The sequence below is a fragment of the Octopus bimaculoides genome, chromosome 1 (assembly GCF_046866305.1).
Source record: "Octopus bimaculoides isolate indiv1 chromosome 1, ASM4686630v1, whole genome shotgun sequence".
NCBI lineage: Eukaryota > Metazoa > Mollusca > Cephalopoda > Octopoda > Octopodidae > Octopus > Octopus bimaculoides.
In genome coordinates, this window is record NC_142928.1 from 86,454,108 (window position 1) to 86,472,158 (window position 18,051).

Below are 18,051 nucleotides of genomic sequence, written 5' to 3' on the forward strand. Positions count from 1 at the left end.
AAAGAGAAAACAATAGACTGAAAAGTAAATCAAACATCACAAACTGTTACAATACCGTGTGTTACTCAGTCAATATTTTCCAAATTCACTTAATCCGTTCTTGATTTTACTCAAGCAACCACAAACCCTGGGGTTAGAGTAATGCAATATGAACCTGCATGAGTGCATTGATATTGTTCATTTTACCAACGAAAAATTTTCGAAATTGCACCCATATCAGAGAAGTTTTGAAATCAGTTGCAGCTAGTTAACGACGTGTTCTTGAAAAAAAAAACAAAAAAAACTGGCACTCTGAGATGTCACTAACGATGCTCGTCCCAAAGAACAAGTTATTTCGGTGAAGCCTATTCCCCTTCAAACTATATTCAGAAGAAATTGATTTGGGCTCTGGAAGATAAACATTCATAAGTTATACAACGCTCTTGCTTTTATATTAGTATGCTGTTATCATGTTCTCCATATTAAGAAGAGAGGGTCGTAAGGAGTTAAGTGTCGTAGCTTGGAAGGAATGGAAAGCACGCAAAAACTACGTTCGGACTCTTGTAATGGAAAACCAATACCCTGTGAACTCAACCAAAGGAAATTCTTGCTCACGATATTAGTATACTTTTTTTAGTAATCAATACATAGTATTGTTGATATATATATATATATATATATATATATATATATATATATATATATATATATATATATACATGACGGGCTTCTTTCAGTTTCCGTCTACCAAATCAATTCACAAGGCTTTGGTCGGCTCGAGGCTATAGTAGAAAACACTTACCTAAGGTGCCACGCAGTGGGACTGAGCCCGGAAGCATGTGGTTGATATACAAGCTACTTACCACATAGCCACTCCCATATATATATATATATATATATATATATATATATATATATATATATATATATATATATATATATATATATATATATATATATATATATATATATATATATATATATATACATACGTGGGATAGGTAGTGGGTAGCGATTTTCTTCACTACTCCAGGAAGTGACGACCCTGCCGGACACGAGTTCGGGCTCAGCTGGCTCCGACTGACAGTACCCAGTATGGGCTCCTATCCAGGGTTACGGATAGGAGACTACCATCAAAGAAATCCGGAATGGAGCCCCGTAGGCGGTTTAGTGTTCGACTCGACACTCTTCCAGCAGTCCAGCAGCTCCTGCAACCAAGCTGGTGCCAAACGTAATGCTCTGCACTCCTTTGGACTACGTCAGCAAGGTCGAGAGAGGAATCCTGACGATTGGGCTACCCAGGATTTTCTTACATCTAGCCCAGGTCTGCGCAAAACTGGAGAGGACATGAAATGTAAAAGCCAGACTGGATTAGTTTATGCGCAACTCCATTGTCTCCCGAGACAAAAGGATGCCAACAACAACATACGTGGGAAATTCTGTCTGTGGGTGTGTTTGTAGAGTTGTTAGCTAACTCCTCCTACACCATTTTATCAATTTTGATGGAACTTAACACGTGAGTAGAACTCATGTCTAGAAACCTCATGGCATACTCAGATTGTTGAAAAAAATCGATAATTAAGCTCCTGGAAGGGATCCTTATATATATCTAATATATTTCATCTTAACAGTCAAGGGAAAAACCCATTCACCCAGGTTTTAACAGCCAAGGGAAATAACCCATTCATTTTCCTAAATCATTTGTTATAAATCAAATTGAGTATGCTTATTTCTTAGTATTTGAACTGTTAGAGTTATTTTCGCAATTTATCCAGTACAATCCTTAAACAAGTAAATAGTATTTTCCTAAATAATAGATCCACTTATTTCGGTTAGTGACTTATTCACGAATATACCAATACTAGTGCCGCTGAGGGTAATATTCTCTGGGAACGCACAAAAGCCCTTTTCACAGTTATTTACTTTGAATTGTTATTATCTCATTGCTGATTAGCCTGTTATTACGTAACATGCTTCACGATTTTAGTATACATACCTTATTAGTATATCCTCTTATGTTCTATATACTCTGGGAACGCATTAAAGCCCTTTTCGGGGCTACCTTATTTGAATTCTTACTATTGGGTAACTAATTTGATGTTATTACATAATTGACTTCACAGTTTTGGTATTCATAACTTATTGGGATTCATAACTTATTGGAATTCCTAAAAACAAGATCCTGTGTAAGACAGTTCGGTATTCTCTGTAAATGCACAAAAACCGTTTTAAGGGCTATATACTTTGTATTGTTGTTATTGGATTAGCGAAGCAATTCTGAGAACGGAACCAAAGTATAAGCCCCGCTTTCCCGGGAATTACCGGGTACGTCAGCTAGTATATATATATATATATATATATATATATATATATATCAGCAAAACTAGTTCTGTTTTAACATTTTACATTTTCGAAATTCCAATAAATGAATGTTATTTCTTATTTTTATTTAGTTATCTATTTTTTGTTATGCACATTTCAACAGTCGAGTGAACCGCGGTACCTTGTTGTTCCGCTAATTTGGGCTAACTACGACTGAGAAAAGTCTCCCATCTTTTTAATTGCTTGGTCATTCTTATGCTGCATACTTGTATAGCAAGTCCTTTTTAATGATTGATATTGTCATTCTCTATCATGTATTTTTAAATCATGTTTTCTGTCACTTTTTTTCCCACACGAGAATAATTTTAACAATGTAGATTTATTAAAATATGTATTACGCCCAACACGACAATGATTTCTCTATTTCTATTTCTAAATAACATTTTGAATAAAATTATAGATATGCTTTTCATGACAACGATGCTGTAACTGTAATTCAGAAAAGTCTACTGTTATTGTAGTTAACCTTCGCGATCGTGTTGTGAAATACTTATGCGCATTACACACGTGCGCACGCACGCACACACGCACACACACACACACACACACACACACTTGAATTGGCAAAGATGACAAAGCGTCGGACAAAATGCCTCGCGAGATGTTTCGACTAGCTGTGCTCTTTTAAGTATTATCACGCTGGTGTAAAAGTTGCCTTTTTTATCCTTTCGAAGACGTAAGGGAAGAAGTATCAATTGAAGGCGGTAGCTTGGTTGAACTGCACGAATGTTAGACAGAATGCTTCACCCGTATTTATTCCGATTCGCTGTGCTTCGAATTCAAATCCCGCTGGGGTGGTAGACTTAACCCATCGCTTGGGTTAATACCATTATCTAATGCCTTGGATGCCTTTGGAGAAATCCACTTCGATGCAACCATCTCAAACAGGCTTCCCATTTGAGAATATCTTCCTCCTTTCAGTTCTGGAGGCCCTGTAACTGGTTATGGGCACTGCATTTCCTGCTGACTAATGCATGTATTATGCATCCATGTACGCATGCATGCATCGATGTAAGCATGCATTCGTACATGGATGCATACATACATACATATGTAGTGAAACTACCTCCCGCCATTAGATACAAACTACTATTTCCATTACATACAATCTTCTCATTTAAATATAAATAAATGCGAGCGTAGTAGAGAACCCATTCCTTGTCATCACGTGACTGATCATTATTCGAATCGGCAACTTCTTCGAACCGTTCCCGCCAGAACGCAAACTGACCAATCACGGCCCCTAATAAGGTCACGTGATAGAGTATATTTCTACCATCTGGTGAGCCAATAGTTTGTTATAAATAGCTTTAAATGCCATTAATGCAAGCCCGGTAAAAGAAAATGGTCATCTTCTCTTGAGTAAATGCAAAGAAACAACCTTTATTGAAAAGATCATAGCAGTAATCAAATAGTAAAATATATACAACATGAAAAATTACTTTACATACACCATGGCGACGAAAGAACCCGGACTCAGCTATCGCAGATCGCAGAACTATTGAGAAAGACCCCAGTAGACTTTTGAACTGAACCAAAACATATACCAGTTCTACAGAAAGGCTAGAGAAGTTCCCTCGATAGGCTACATGAGATTTAAAGAATATTGGGATAAGAAATAATCAACACACTCAAATTTTTCATTAAAAACAATTACACCAGCAAACTACATTTTTTAAAAATATGTCATCTTACCAGAAAAATCACTCATTCAAAATGCACAAAAGATAATATTCGTACTAACAACACACTAAACATTTCCTGTGAAGGGTCTGCGAACGACAGCAATAACACAACAATAACAAATCACCACCACTACACAGACATGTGGCAAACAATCCTACAAAAACAAGTGAGAAATATAAAATTCTATGGAGCTTGCATCGAAGCTCATGCAGAACTTTACTACTTCCATACATAAGGCGCTGCATAAGAGAACAGTACCGACACGAGTTGGGAAAAAACCCCACTGAACTGATGTTAACTGCGATCGACTAATTTACGAGCTATCGGACAACAAATGTCCTGCTATGTTGTGCCTCAGTAACTGTGCACCAACAGATGAGAGTAAAAGAGACCGATCCAAAGGATAATACTGAGTCAAGTTGGATTACCACCCTTAAAAAAAAAGAAATCAATAGAACCAGGAAAATTATAAGACACTAACATCAAATGTAAATGAGTTCAAGAATCGCCAGATACCACTGTATTATAGATTCTCCAAACTGTCCGGCAAGATCTACGGGCGGTAAGTGAAAAAACTTCGATATTGTAAAATATCACATTGTAGTGAAACTACCTCCCGCCATTAGATACAAACTACTATCGCCATTACATACAATCTTCTCATTTAAATATAAATAAATGCGAGCGTAGTAGAGAACCCATTCCTTGTCCATCACGTGACTGATCATTATTCGAATCGGCAACTTCTTCGAACCGTTCCCGCCAGAACGCAAACTGACCAATCACGGCCCCTAATAAGGTCACGTGATAGAGTAAAATTCTAAAGGCATTTGGAGCCCTCTTAACGCTATATATAGATCAACTCATACCCCACAAATTTGTCTCGGTCCAGTTTCTATTTCAGAACTGTTCCGTGTACCACACGACAGCAGCAGCAGTTCCAGCGACCACTTCAACAGCTTCGTCCAGCCACGATGACCTCCGCCGTCGCCACATCAGCAACAAGAGTCTACTACTACTATCCAGCATCATCATCATGACCAACACGATTCTACGAGCACCTACCAAGCAGCCTCTACGCTACCAGCGTCAACACGATTTACTATGTACACCAAACCAAACTCCGCGGCACATCTCTCTCTTCGATTCTGTTAGGTGACTCAGCTTCACCACGGTAAATAAACAGACAAGAGTTCTTAAACAGACAAGAAATTCTCAGCCAGCGATGAACATCTGTATAACAAGAATCAAGGCCCTGGCATCGACGCCAAAACACAACTAGTGATAAGCTCTGCCACACTCAGCCTTTCCTCACTTTCACATACAGAACTTTTCCTATAGTGTACTAACGATCTGGTATAATTGCTCACGTGTTATTGACTCTCTTTCTATCTGCTGTAAACACTCATACACACATGTATCACTCACATACACACTTTTCTTTGTATGACGGCCTGTCTTTGATTATGTTCTTATATGTCGCATTCACACTCACACACAGACATACATCTTTAACGCTACAATAAATATATCTGTTATTCATCTAATACGGTTGTGGTCTTTCATTACTGGTCATCTATGTTATCGTCGCATAACATATCATCTATATCATTATTTGATATATATTTGTATGTTCGACCGTGTGACACGTTTAAATAAAAGGAGTCCTCTGTTCTTCCATTCGTCACCATATCTCCTTTTATGAGTTCGCACGGTCGTCCCTTACAACATGAACGAAAAAGATAAACTGTAAGTTTACCCAAAACCCACAAGTTGTATATCGCAGTAGGAAACGCGATACTATCAAGGTAGCAAATGCTCCTTCCTAGGAATATCTACAGTCATTCTGGCAGGGAATCTAGAATATAAACAAAGAGCAGAATCACGATGCAGCCTCTCCAAAAACATAGAACATCACCAGTGATGTTACCTGGCGGTAATTACAAAATTGCAGAATGGAAAATTACCTGATAGTATGCTACTGGTATAAAAAGCTCATGTTTTAGAAGGAAATTACGAAACAATGGATGCTGAGTTGGTTATACTAGATTGGCCGTCGGTTGCACGGACTACTCTTTCCCCCAAGAAAGAAAAGACCCTTGTGACCAAAACCTATAGGCCCATAGCATCATGTTTGAATGTTATGTACAAACTGTACATAACACAATATGTTATGTTTCTCCAAGACCAGGGCCAAACAAATGGTGTGATAACTGATGAACGGGCAGAATCAAAGAAAGGAATCTGACACTGTTCTGAATAGCTCTTCCTCAACAAAGCTGTTCTTAAGGAAGCCAAGAAACAACGCCGTAGATCTCTTGACAATATGGCTAGACTACGAGGTGTTCGACTCTGTGCCTTACTCATGGATGATAGAATCCCAACACCTTGACAAAGTACCTGCTGCTCTAGTGAATGTCATTGAAAGACAGACCAGAACACACAATTATCACTGACAACCACTAACGCAACACCAATTGTTACAAACAGATTTAAGCTACCAACAGGCATATTCCAGGGTGATAATTTTATTGGCGGTGAACCACTTGTCAGCCCTGGATATCTTGGGATATGCAAAAAAGAATAAAATTAATGTCACCCCCACATTTTTTAGTGATGACCTAAAGTTATATTCTGATAACATGAACAACATCAAGAGACAGTTATAACTAGTCAAAACATTCTCACGTGAGACAGGAATTAAATTTGGGCAAAATAATGCTCATATATGATAGTGAATCGAGGGAAGATTGTCGACAAGACAGAGAATATGTACATTATTGGCTTGTCTATCTCCCCTATATCTAATGATGAAAGCTACAAGTATCTCGGAATTGATGAGAATGTTGCATACGTTGATGTTGTGAGTGAAGTCAGAATAACGAAAGAGTAGGACTCAGAAAAATATAGAACTCAGAGCTGTCTGCATTTAACAAGACCATATCTCACAATGCTTTTGCAGTGCCAGTGCTAGTACCAACCTTTGGGATACTGGACTGGATACTCGACAAATTACGCAGCCTGGACATCAAAACTAGAAAGGTACTGACCACCATTGGCAACTTTCGTATTAACAGCGACGCTGATAGAATCTATCAAAAAGATGTGTTATAATACTATTCCACATATACAAAAACAGCCATACTAACAATCCAACATACCTCCATCATCAGCTGCCCCTCGGATATCATTATGGTTTCGACACCTGGGCAGTACCATTCAATCCGGTGGTGTCAACAGCACTAAAATAAGTGTTGTTTGGGAACAAGCATACCAAAGAAACCACAACTTTCAAACTCATTTAAACTATGTACAACAGTATCGGTAAATAAGTTCAACAAGTAAATCTATAACCAACTCCTAAATATGTAACTAAACAGCTACCAAACCTTTAAGTCATACAAACAATATTCCCTACAGTTTTCCATAGTATAATATAAAAGTGAAAGCTTAATAACCACATTCATTAAATCTAAATATAGGCAGGATTAAACACTAACTTTAAAGTTAAACTACAAGAAACACATAAATCTATGTACATCTGTATCGGTATTAATAGTAAACCTATAATAACTAAATTGTATACTAAATAGCGACCAATCTTTAAGTCCATACAAATAATAATCCCACCAGTCTTTCATAGTTACTACTATAAAAAAAGTGAAAACTTTATGTTCAATTCTTTCCAAAACAAAACAAGATTGAATTTAATTTAACGAATAATATAATAATTATGAGTGAAATATATTGTGAGACGAAGTGATGGCGGCAGAGGCATAAGGTCAGTCCAAACAACCTTTGAATGCCATTATTGTATCACTCAGACAACACCTACCGAACGAAAGAAGTAGTAAAGGAAGAAATGAATACTTTCCATGCATGCTCAAAAGTGAGAGCTACAACAGCTTCAGAGTTGGAGAACTACTGAACCGGTACTCTGAGAATACAACTGTCTGGTCCAACCCAAAGAAGGCTGGACTGTATCATACCAGCAAAAAGCGAAGCATGAGTACATATTCCGTAAGCTAGAGGATAACAACAGCATTGACAAGAAGAGTAGCCTCTCCTGGACCTGTGACAGGTACATTACTTTGAGACAAAGATACCACCAAACCTCTACGTTGTAATAAAAAATGTCGGTCTGCTATACCAGTGTGGAAGATATTACTCGCATCATCAGCAGCTGCTCAAAAATGTCTACAAGATACTACCTGCCTCTTAAGCATGATATAGTTGCAAAGACTATCTACAATGCTACCCGCAGGAAGGATTGCCCTGACGTATACATCCAAGGCATGTCAGAACCAGCATGTATTCACACCTTTATAAACAAGGAATACTGGTGGAACGGTCCAATAAAAACAACAATTCGGTGCAAACATAAACCTGATATTGCTCTATGGGACAGGGAACAAAAGTCATGCATTGTTGTAGAGGTAAGCTGCCAGGCTGATGTGAATGTACAATCAAAAGTTGAGGAAAAAGAGAACATGTATGGTGAATTAATGCGGAACTTACAGCTCTTGTATCCTGACTATAAATTCATTGGTGCATTAGGTTATGTACCAACAAATTTGCACAAAAACCTAGAAGTACTAGGTTTTACAAAGAAGCCAAAATAACCCCAAAAAACAAAAACAAAAAAAAAACCGACGTGGATTCTCCAAATCCAGTCTATTAGAGGCACAGTGAAGATTCGTAAGACATTCCAAAAATTCTACATCTAAGATTCTTTAGGTGAATACATGCACACACTTGGGTGTATGCATCAACAGCTCGACCAACACATACATATAATTGTGCATACATATATACAGACATGTATGTATGTATATATGTATGTATGTATTAAACGTATGCATATATAATCGTAATATCTTGGAATATGCTAGACATGGATGCAAATCTTGAAGACAACGAAATTGCAAACATAATCGAGGAACACGTTTAGAAAATTTTCGCTATTATCTCAGCAGTATATATATATATATATATATATATATATATATATATATATATATATATATATATATATATATATATATATATATATATATATATATATATTGCTGAGATGATAGCGAAAATATAGCGAGAATATATTTGCGGCTGAAGATAGCTTTGTACCATCCTGTCTATCAATTGTATACCCATATAATGATGCAACGACTATAAAGCTTGAAACACGTGTACCCCGGAATCCTTTGTGTTCTGTTTTTATTTTTACGTTTTTAATTTATTCTTTCACCCCGGCTACTATCTGGCATATACAGGTGCTTCCAATTATCAAGTATTACCTCTAAAATTTACTTTACCTACGTGATTCACGTTGTCCTTCTGATTGGTTTATATATATATATATATATATATATATACATATAGCGAGAGAGAGAGAGAGAGAGAGAGAGAGAGAGAAAGAGACACACACACACACACACACAGAAACGTCTTTTTTCACAACATGCATATTATCTGTTCTGCTACATGGTTGTGAAACATGCCCACTATATTTAAAACATGTTAAAATGATGGAGTGCTTTCATCAAAAGTATCTTTTGCACATATTTTGGGAGATACTATGTGAATGATATTGAGGTGAAGGAGTTATAAAATACAGAAATGAAAGCTCTTGCGATGTAGTAGTTTGAGGTTTGGTCGACTATGATATTCGTGTGAGTGATGGAAGAATTCCAAGGCGTCTACTACACTATGTAGAGCTGTATTTCTAAAAATGAACTCTTTACAAACCGAAGATGTGAATACTGCCTTACTCATTTAACATTCAAATTATTCAGTCAAATTTAATGCGTATGAATTCACATTGTTTTGAATTAGTCCTGCATTATCTCATCGTTTCGAGATTTCGACGATGTGGTTGTTTACTTTTAGAAGGACATTGTTGGTTGATGTGAGAGGTTGGGTCTGACCAGTTTCAACGTAAGACAGGTAGAATATTTTAGCCAGTTGTAGCCGGTTTAGATGTTCTATGGATCTGATCTTAAAAAGTGGTGGCGATTTTCACGTGAAAAAAGATGGAAAATAATTGTAATTGATAGGGCATCATGAAGAGAAGTTATGCTCAAAACAGCCATGCGTTTCTAAATAGTTGAACCGAAGTAATCTAATCAGAAATAAATGCTGCCTGGCAGAACACTGCAATTATTTTCTCTGTTCACGTGAATATTGTCACCACCTTTTAAGATCAGTTACAAGGTCATGACCAACCCAAAGCAATACTTGAAAACACATGCCAAGGGACAACACAGCGGAATCGAACGACATGGCAGCAAAGTAAACTTTTTAACCACATATTTTATTTACCCCGAAGAGGAGGAAGTGCAAAGATGACATCAGTTCATCATCTAATATTACCTATAATCAAGGCGGCGAGCTGGTAGAATCGTTAGTACGCCAGACAAAATGCTTAGTGACATTTCGTCCGTCTTTGCATTCCGAGTTCAAATTCTGTCGAGGTCGACTTTGCCTTCCATCCTTACGGGATCGATAAAAGAAGTACCAATTAAGCATTGGAGTCGATGTAATTGACCTTGCCGCTTTCCCGAAATTGCTGACCTAGTGCCAAAATTTGAAATCAGTAATACCTATAATACAAAAAAAAAAGAAGAAAAGTAAAAAAAAATAAATCAAAACTTCTAATGACTGTTTTAATTAACTGATAATCTTCGAAGACTGCACAAAATATAAAACCTAATGTTACAATTTACAACAAGATCTTTCGATATCCGTATTTCTACGGTATTTCTATTTAGTTTCGAATTTAACAGAGCAAGCTGCGGATTCTAAGGAAAATTTTGCTGGTTTACATCGGCAAAAGTTTTTAGGAGAGTGGGTTATATATCTTTAGATATACACCTAACTCTCCTACATTAAATTGGAAGAGGACCGAACGCAGAAACTCCAAACTGATCAACAACAACAAATATTTATTGTTCGGTGTAAAAGGAAAACAGCATCTAATTGTCCGGTTTAGAGTAGCCTGAAATGTTGGTTGTACGGTTCTTCGTGCTGGTGTCGTTATAAAGACAACTTGGTTCAACCACATTCAAATGGGAGAGCTTGCTTAGACGTCTTGCTTGGTCGCTGTCTGCCTTGGTAAGAGACAGAATCGAAGCGGGAACGCTTCTATGTTTAAACTCACGCATGCGTGGTTAAAGATTCAGCAATGGCGCCTATGCTTTTTTGGCGCTAATATGACGTCACTACAATGGCTCCCCCTTGAGTGTGAAACACGAAATTAAAAAATTTTGGAGGGACGTCTGAGGCGAGATGGCCATCGAAAACCACGCAGAAAATGCGGCACAAATATATATCAAAACACTCGGTTTTATTTTCACTGTATGAGCGGGATTTATCCACTCACGCACAACAGTGAGAGCTAGCCGATTTGGATATTTAATACCAGGTAACAGGTCGAAACTGGCATCGATGCTCAACTATAGCTCTGCCACTGACCACAACCTCCCGCGTATGGACATACTATAGTCTTGTGTAACTCTTTACGAACCGGATACATAGTTTTTTTCCTGAATGGAAGAAAAATGTTCAATAAAATAATAAAAAAAACTGAAATTGTCCAGTAAAAACACAATAAATCAAACGTAAATAGTTCTTTCCAATTTCTTGGCACCGTCCTGCCAAACCTAGTGACATAAGGTTCGCTAGGGTTCCTTTGCAACGACGAAGGTGGTGTAATCGTTGGTGTGTGTGATAGTGATGGTGCTGATGTTGGTGTATGCATTGGTAAAGGCGTTGACAATGTATGTGGTGATAGTGGTGTGTGCGGCATTTGAAACACGGGCATGTCGTCCACGGGAGTTGAAGGTTTGTCAAGGTACGCTTTTTTCAGACGGTCGACAGACACAATTTCTGTACGACCATTAGCGTCGACCTTGAAAAACTTTGGAGTGCGAGAAAGCACACGATAGGGTCCTTTGTAAGGAGAAACAAGGGGTCCTTTGACAGAATCATCCCTAATAAACACATGAGACCAAGACTCAATGTCTGCTGGCACTCGAAAGGGAGGTGACTGTTGTCTGGGGCCCATAGATGGAAGATTGGAGAAATACTCTCGCAACCGAGTAACATAGGACTCTGGGCGTGGTGGTTGTGATGAGTCTGGTACCACCATCGCACCTGGCAACGTCAACGTGGTGCCGTAAAGAAGCTCCGCCGAGGAGTAACCCAGGTCAGCTTTTTACCGCAGTCCGGCATCCAAGGAGCACAACCGGAAGAATTTCAACCCAAAACTGCGGGTTGGGCGAGGCGCGTAAGGCGGCCTTAAGTTGTCGATGAAACCGCTCAACCATCCCATTAGAAGCGGGATGGTAGCTGGTGGTGCGTATACGATGCACCCCCAGGATTCGTGATAGGTCACGAAAAAGCGCGGCCTCAAATTGCCGGCCACGATCTGTGGTCAAACTGACCGGTACTCCGAATCTCGACACCCACCCAGAAACGAAAGCCTGGGCAACAGTCTCAGAAGTAATATCTGCTATAGGAATGGCTTCTGGCTAACGTGAGAAACGGTCAACACAAGTTAACAGGTATGAGAACCCGCGACACACTGGTAACGGTCCAACCAAATCAAGATGGACGTGACGGAAACGGGCTTCAGGAGAAGGAAATTGTCCAAGAGGGGCACGAACGTGCCTATGGACCTTCGCACTCTGGCACTTCATGCAGGAGCGTGCCCAAGTGGTAATTGATCGCCGCATATTGGGCCAGAAAAACCGAGCAGTGATAAGCTTCACTGTTGCTGAGATGCCCGGATGTGACAAAGAATGAAGGGCATCAAACACGGAACGTTGATGGTTCGTAGGTACTACAGGCCTAGGAGAACCTGTGGATGTGTTACATAATATAGAGCCCTCGGATGAAGGGAGTGGAAGATAAGCAAATTTACAGTTGCTGAATTTTGACGAAGTCAAATCTAAACTTGATAAAGAAGGTTGCTCCTGCGAAATTTCCAGCAAATCAATTTCCGCGGGAGTGGAAATAGAATGCACAGGAAGTCGAGAAAGAGCATCAGCTGGAATGTTCTCTTTCCCTGGCACATGACGAATGTCACCTGTAAATTGTGAGATAAAATCCAGGTGACGAAAAGCACGAGGAGAAAGCTTGTCCGTTTTAGAGGACAGAGCAAAACTGAGTGGCTTGTGATCAGTATAAATCACAAACTCTCGTCCCTCGAGTTGGTGTTGAAAATGCCGAATTGACAGATAGATCGCCAATAGCTCACGATCAAAAGTACTATACCTGCGTTCGGCAGGCTGTAATTTACAAGAAAAGAAAGCCAAAGGTTTTGTTTGATTGTCTACAGTGTGCTGCAAAACAACACCGACCGCAGAATCGGAAGCATCCACAGATAAAGAAAGCGGAGCATCAGGAGCAGGATGTGCAAGAACAGGAACGGAGGATAACTCCTGTTTCACAGACTCAAAAGCAGATAACGCCTCATCAGTAAGAGTGAGTCCAGCATCCTTCTTAGAATGGCCATGCAGTAGCCTCGTTAAAGGAAGTAGTTTGTATGCACACCGGTCAATGAATCTCCTGTAAAAATTGACCATGCCTAAAAAATGGCGCAACTGTCGCAGAGAGGTTGGAGGTGCGATGCGTTGAATTGCATCGACTTTAGCAGGAAAAGGTTTGATCCCATTAGAATCAACCAAATGTCCCAGAAAATTCAGGGATGACTGCCCGAAAAGACACTTGTCGGGATTAATCTTCACATTATAAGCGCGAAGACGCTGAAAAAGTTGCGACAGATGGTGGAGATGATTCTCTTCCGTATCACTAGCGATGAGTATATCATCGACATAAGCGAATACAAAATCAAGTCCACGAACGACCTCATCCATAAACCTCTGAAAAGTGCTAGTAGCATTACGCAAACCAAAACTCATAAATAGAAATTCAAAACAACCGAAAGGTGTAGTGATGGCTGTTTTAGGGATATCCTCTGGATTTACTGGTATCTGATGATAGGCCCGTACCAGGTCAATCTTAGAGAAAATGGTGCATCCATGCAGGTTCGCGAGAAATCCTGCAAATTCCTGATGGGATAGCGATCAGCTATCGTCACAGCATTTAGTCTCCGATAGTCCCCCACCGGGCGAAAATCCGAATCCCCTTTACGGGCCAAATGTAGAGGAGATGCCCATGGGCTGGTGGAGGGGCGAATGAGGCCGAGTTGAAGCATGTGCTCAAACTCGGCCTTGGCCGTCTTAAGACTTTCAGGCGCTAGGCGACGTGGTCGAGAAAAAACCGGAGGACCAGTCGTCGTGATATAATGGAGGGTCGAATGTGCAGGTTTAACCGGCTTGAAAGTAATATCCACCAACTCCGGAAAAGACGCTAAAAGAGAATGAAAAGCGTCCCTAGCAGTGGCAATAAAAAATGCTGGGCTAAGAGGAGAATTGGTAGAGCTCCTTGCCGGCGTGGAAAGGGATGTCGAGTCATCGACAAGCCTTCGACGTCGGACATCTACCAATAATTGAAAATGATTTAAAAAATCCGCACCCAAAATGGGATGTGGAATGTCAGCTATGACAAAAACCCATTGAAAGTCTCTGCGAAGACCAATGTCTAAACGTAGAGAAAGCTGACCAAAAGTAGGAATCGGAGATGAATCAACAGCGTGCAAAACGATTTCAGAACGGCGAGGTTTGTCGACTGTTAGACGAAGCGGCCAAATACTACAACAGGAACCAGTGTCAACCATGAAGAATTTCTTCGACACTTGGTCCTGGACGAATATTGCACGATTAAAAACAGGTTGGGTGGAGGAAAGGGACGTGCACACTTTCTCCTCTACTCGTTTCCCGACGCCTTGAACGAACAAGGCTGAATACATTTTGTCGCCTTGTTCGAAAAGTTTGCATGGTACCAACACAGACCTTGCTTCTTCCAGGTAGCTCCCCGATCTCGAGAAAATTTTCGAGACCGGGAAACGCTACGAGATTGGGAACCACCACGAGATCTCGAAAAACAGAGGTTATTTACGGTGCGAGTGAGCTCCTGAATGCTACGTAGCAAATCCTCATTGGTCACTGAAGAGGACTGCCTTGCAGGATCTGCGGAAGTAGTACGTGGTGTGTCCGTGGAGGACTCAGAGCAATTTGAAACAAGTCGAGAAGGGTTCACTGAAAATTCCATGACCCTATCGGCCATGGTGGCCACTTGATCTAGTGAGTTCGAGTCCGAAACCGTTGCCAATATTGTCTGGACTTGCGACGGTAACCGTGTAAAAAATATCTTTCTCAGAAGTGGCCCGTCTGTTGATTCACCACTGAGACCGCGTAGATGAGTTAAAAACTCCGTTGGAGTTCTATCGCCTAGTTGTTCATCCGCCATCAGCTCATGAAACTTGCTGGTGGCAGATCTGGCAGTCCTTCGCAATATCTCAGTCTTTACTTCTTCGTAGGTCGCGTCGTCTTTAAGAGTCGTGATAAAATCCTTCGACACTTTTAGAAGCGACGAAGGCAAATTGCATAGCATTAAAGACAGCCTCCTAGTAGGCGAGACATCATGCGCCCGAAAATAGTTCTCTAACTGACCAAAAAATACGTCAGTCTCTCCGGCGAATGAAGGCAGGCTTGGCAACGCACACATATCGGTAAATGATTCCGTCAAAGGTAAAATAGGAAGAAACAATAACGAAAAACGTGTAAAATATGCAAAAGGCCAAAAAAAAAAATTTTCACCGCAAATGGAAAAGGAAACACTATTTTTTTTCTGTACCTTTCTGTTTTCCTCTGTAATGTATGTGCACAATAAGAACCAAAATGGAAAAAGAAAAGAAGAAAAAGAAATATTCGCTAAAAAAAAACAAAAAAACAATGTGGTTGCCTTCTGTATTTTTTTTTTTTTTGTATTGTTTTCCTTTTTTTTTGTATAGTGTGTTTAGTTGTGAGCTTGTACTGTCTGCGGCAAAAAAAAAAAATTTTCTTTTTTTTTTTTTTGAAAACCCACCTTGACGTGCCTGAAAGGAAATGGAAAATAATAGTCAGAAAGAAAGAAACAAAAACGTCTGTGTCAGCTTGGCACAATGTGAGTTCGTATAGTCGGAAATGCTATAGAGTCAATATCTCACTGTGAAATTGTTCAAAAAATCGTTATGATGATGATGACGGCGGCCGGAAACTCGTGTTGCTCATACCAAGATGATGCTGATCAGTCCAGATTGTCGTGGCTGCTGTCGTTCCTTAGTCGGGGTCACCACTTTAGGAGAGTGGGTTATATATCTTTAGATATACACCTAACTCTCCTACATTAAATTGGAAGAGGACCGAACGCAGAAACTCCAAACTGATCAACAACAACAAATATTTATTGTTCGGTGTAAAAGGAAAACAGCATCTAATTGTCCGGTTTAGAGTAGCCTGAAATGTTGGTTGTACGGTTCTTCGTGCTGGTGTCGTTATAAAGACAACTTGGTTCAACCACATTCAAATGGGAGAGCTTGCTTAGACGTCTTGCTTGGTCGCTGTCTGCCTTGGTAAGAGACAGAATCGAAGCGGGAACGCTTCTATGTTTAAACTCACGCATGCGAGGTTAAAGATTCAACAATGGCGCCTATGCTTTTTTGGCGCTAATATGACGTCACTACAAGTTAATTCAAAAACGTTTCTAGATCAAAATGATAACAAAACACAATAGTTAGTTTCCCATGAGGAGTGCAAATACCACTTGTCATCCTTACAGAGAATACACACACACGCACACATACATATTTGCATTTATACATACTTGTACGCGCACAAGCGCACGTACACACAAACACACGCGCGCATTTATAAAGAATAGGTTATAAAACGCTTATGTAAGCTTAATATAAATTGTTACCAAGAAGTGTTCAGAGAAATCGGAATCTTCTTCATCAAGATTAAGAACTCCAGCTTCCTCATCAGGATTAGGTGGTGTAGAAGTAGAAACTTGGCTATAAAAACAATGTTCATCGAGCGAATATGGAAGTAGAAAGACAGATGGACCTTTATACTTATCACTATAACTCCTCCTCTGTTTCTCTCTATCGTTCTAATTTATATAACTTATATATATTCATTTACATTACCTTCTCTAAGGTTTCTCTGGTTCTTCTGGCGAGGTCATTGTGACTTTCCTGTACGGAGCTATCAAAATCCGTACTCGTTCATACTTTCCTTTAATTTTATGTATACCTATAAGATCAACTTCCTATGCATAGTTATATAAATTAGTCATCGATTATCCGAAACAACTGTAAAGATAGGACTTGATCATATCATGTAATTTGCATATGCAACTTTTCATATAAATATATTAAATACGCCTGTTATTGTTTACCTGTCTTTCTAATACGTATATATATATATATATATATATATATATATATATATATATATATATATATATATATGCCAATAGCAACGGGAGAATTTGCATAGATAGGTTTTCTCTTCGAAGAAGAACAAGGCCCGAAACGCTGAATTTTCATTTTTCAATAAACTAACTATTGTAGCTCATTGTATCTATGGACTTTTATATATTATTATCCGATTTATTTTTTGTGAAATATATGTGTTAACAATATGTAAACTTATTTGTATTAGTGATTTCCTTCCGAGTAACATTATTTCAGATTTGTCTTTAAAAGATATGCATTCAAACCTTTAATATAAGCCATTCCTAATTGCTGTTATTATTTAAGAGCAATATAAATGCTAAGATATTCCATAAAATCAAGTGAAAATGTCAACAAGTATGACTTGCAGTTTTGAAGTCTCCTGAGTATTGTTTCGTGTTGAATTTACAATTTGTTTTCAGTTGCTATTGACCTAGAATATATATATGTATTCATATAAACACAGACACCAGCGTGTGCGCGCACGAATATATATATATATATATATATATATATATATATATATATATATATATATATATATATATATATATACATATTTGTTTTGCAAGATTTTTGATGTGAAATCGTGTGTTGAAACA

The 18,051-nt window shown here is 39.0% G+C and overlaps 1 long non-coding RNA gene across 1 annotated transcript; it reads right to left on the reverse strand.

Annotated features, from left to right (window-relative positions):
• Nucleotides 1-10,339: 10,339 nt before the first annotated feature.
• On the reverse strand, nt 10,340-17,372 carry LOC149137617 (uncharacterized). Its single transcript, XR_016242135.1, has 2 exons — nt 16,039-17,372; nt 10,340-10,649 (listed from the first exon to the last, which is right to left on the reverse strand). It is a non-coding gene; the product is annotated as an uncharacterized LOC149137617 (long non-coding RNA).
• Nucleotides 17,373-18,051: the final 679 nt, after the last annotated feature.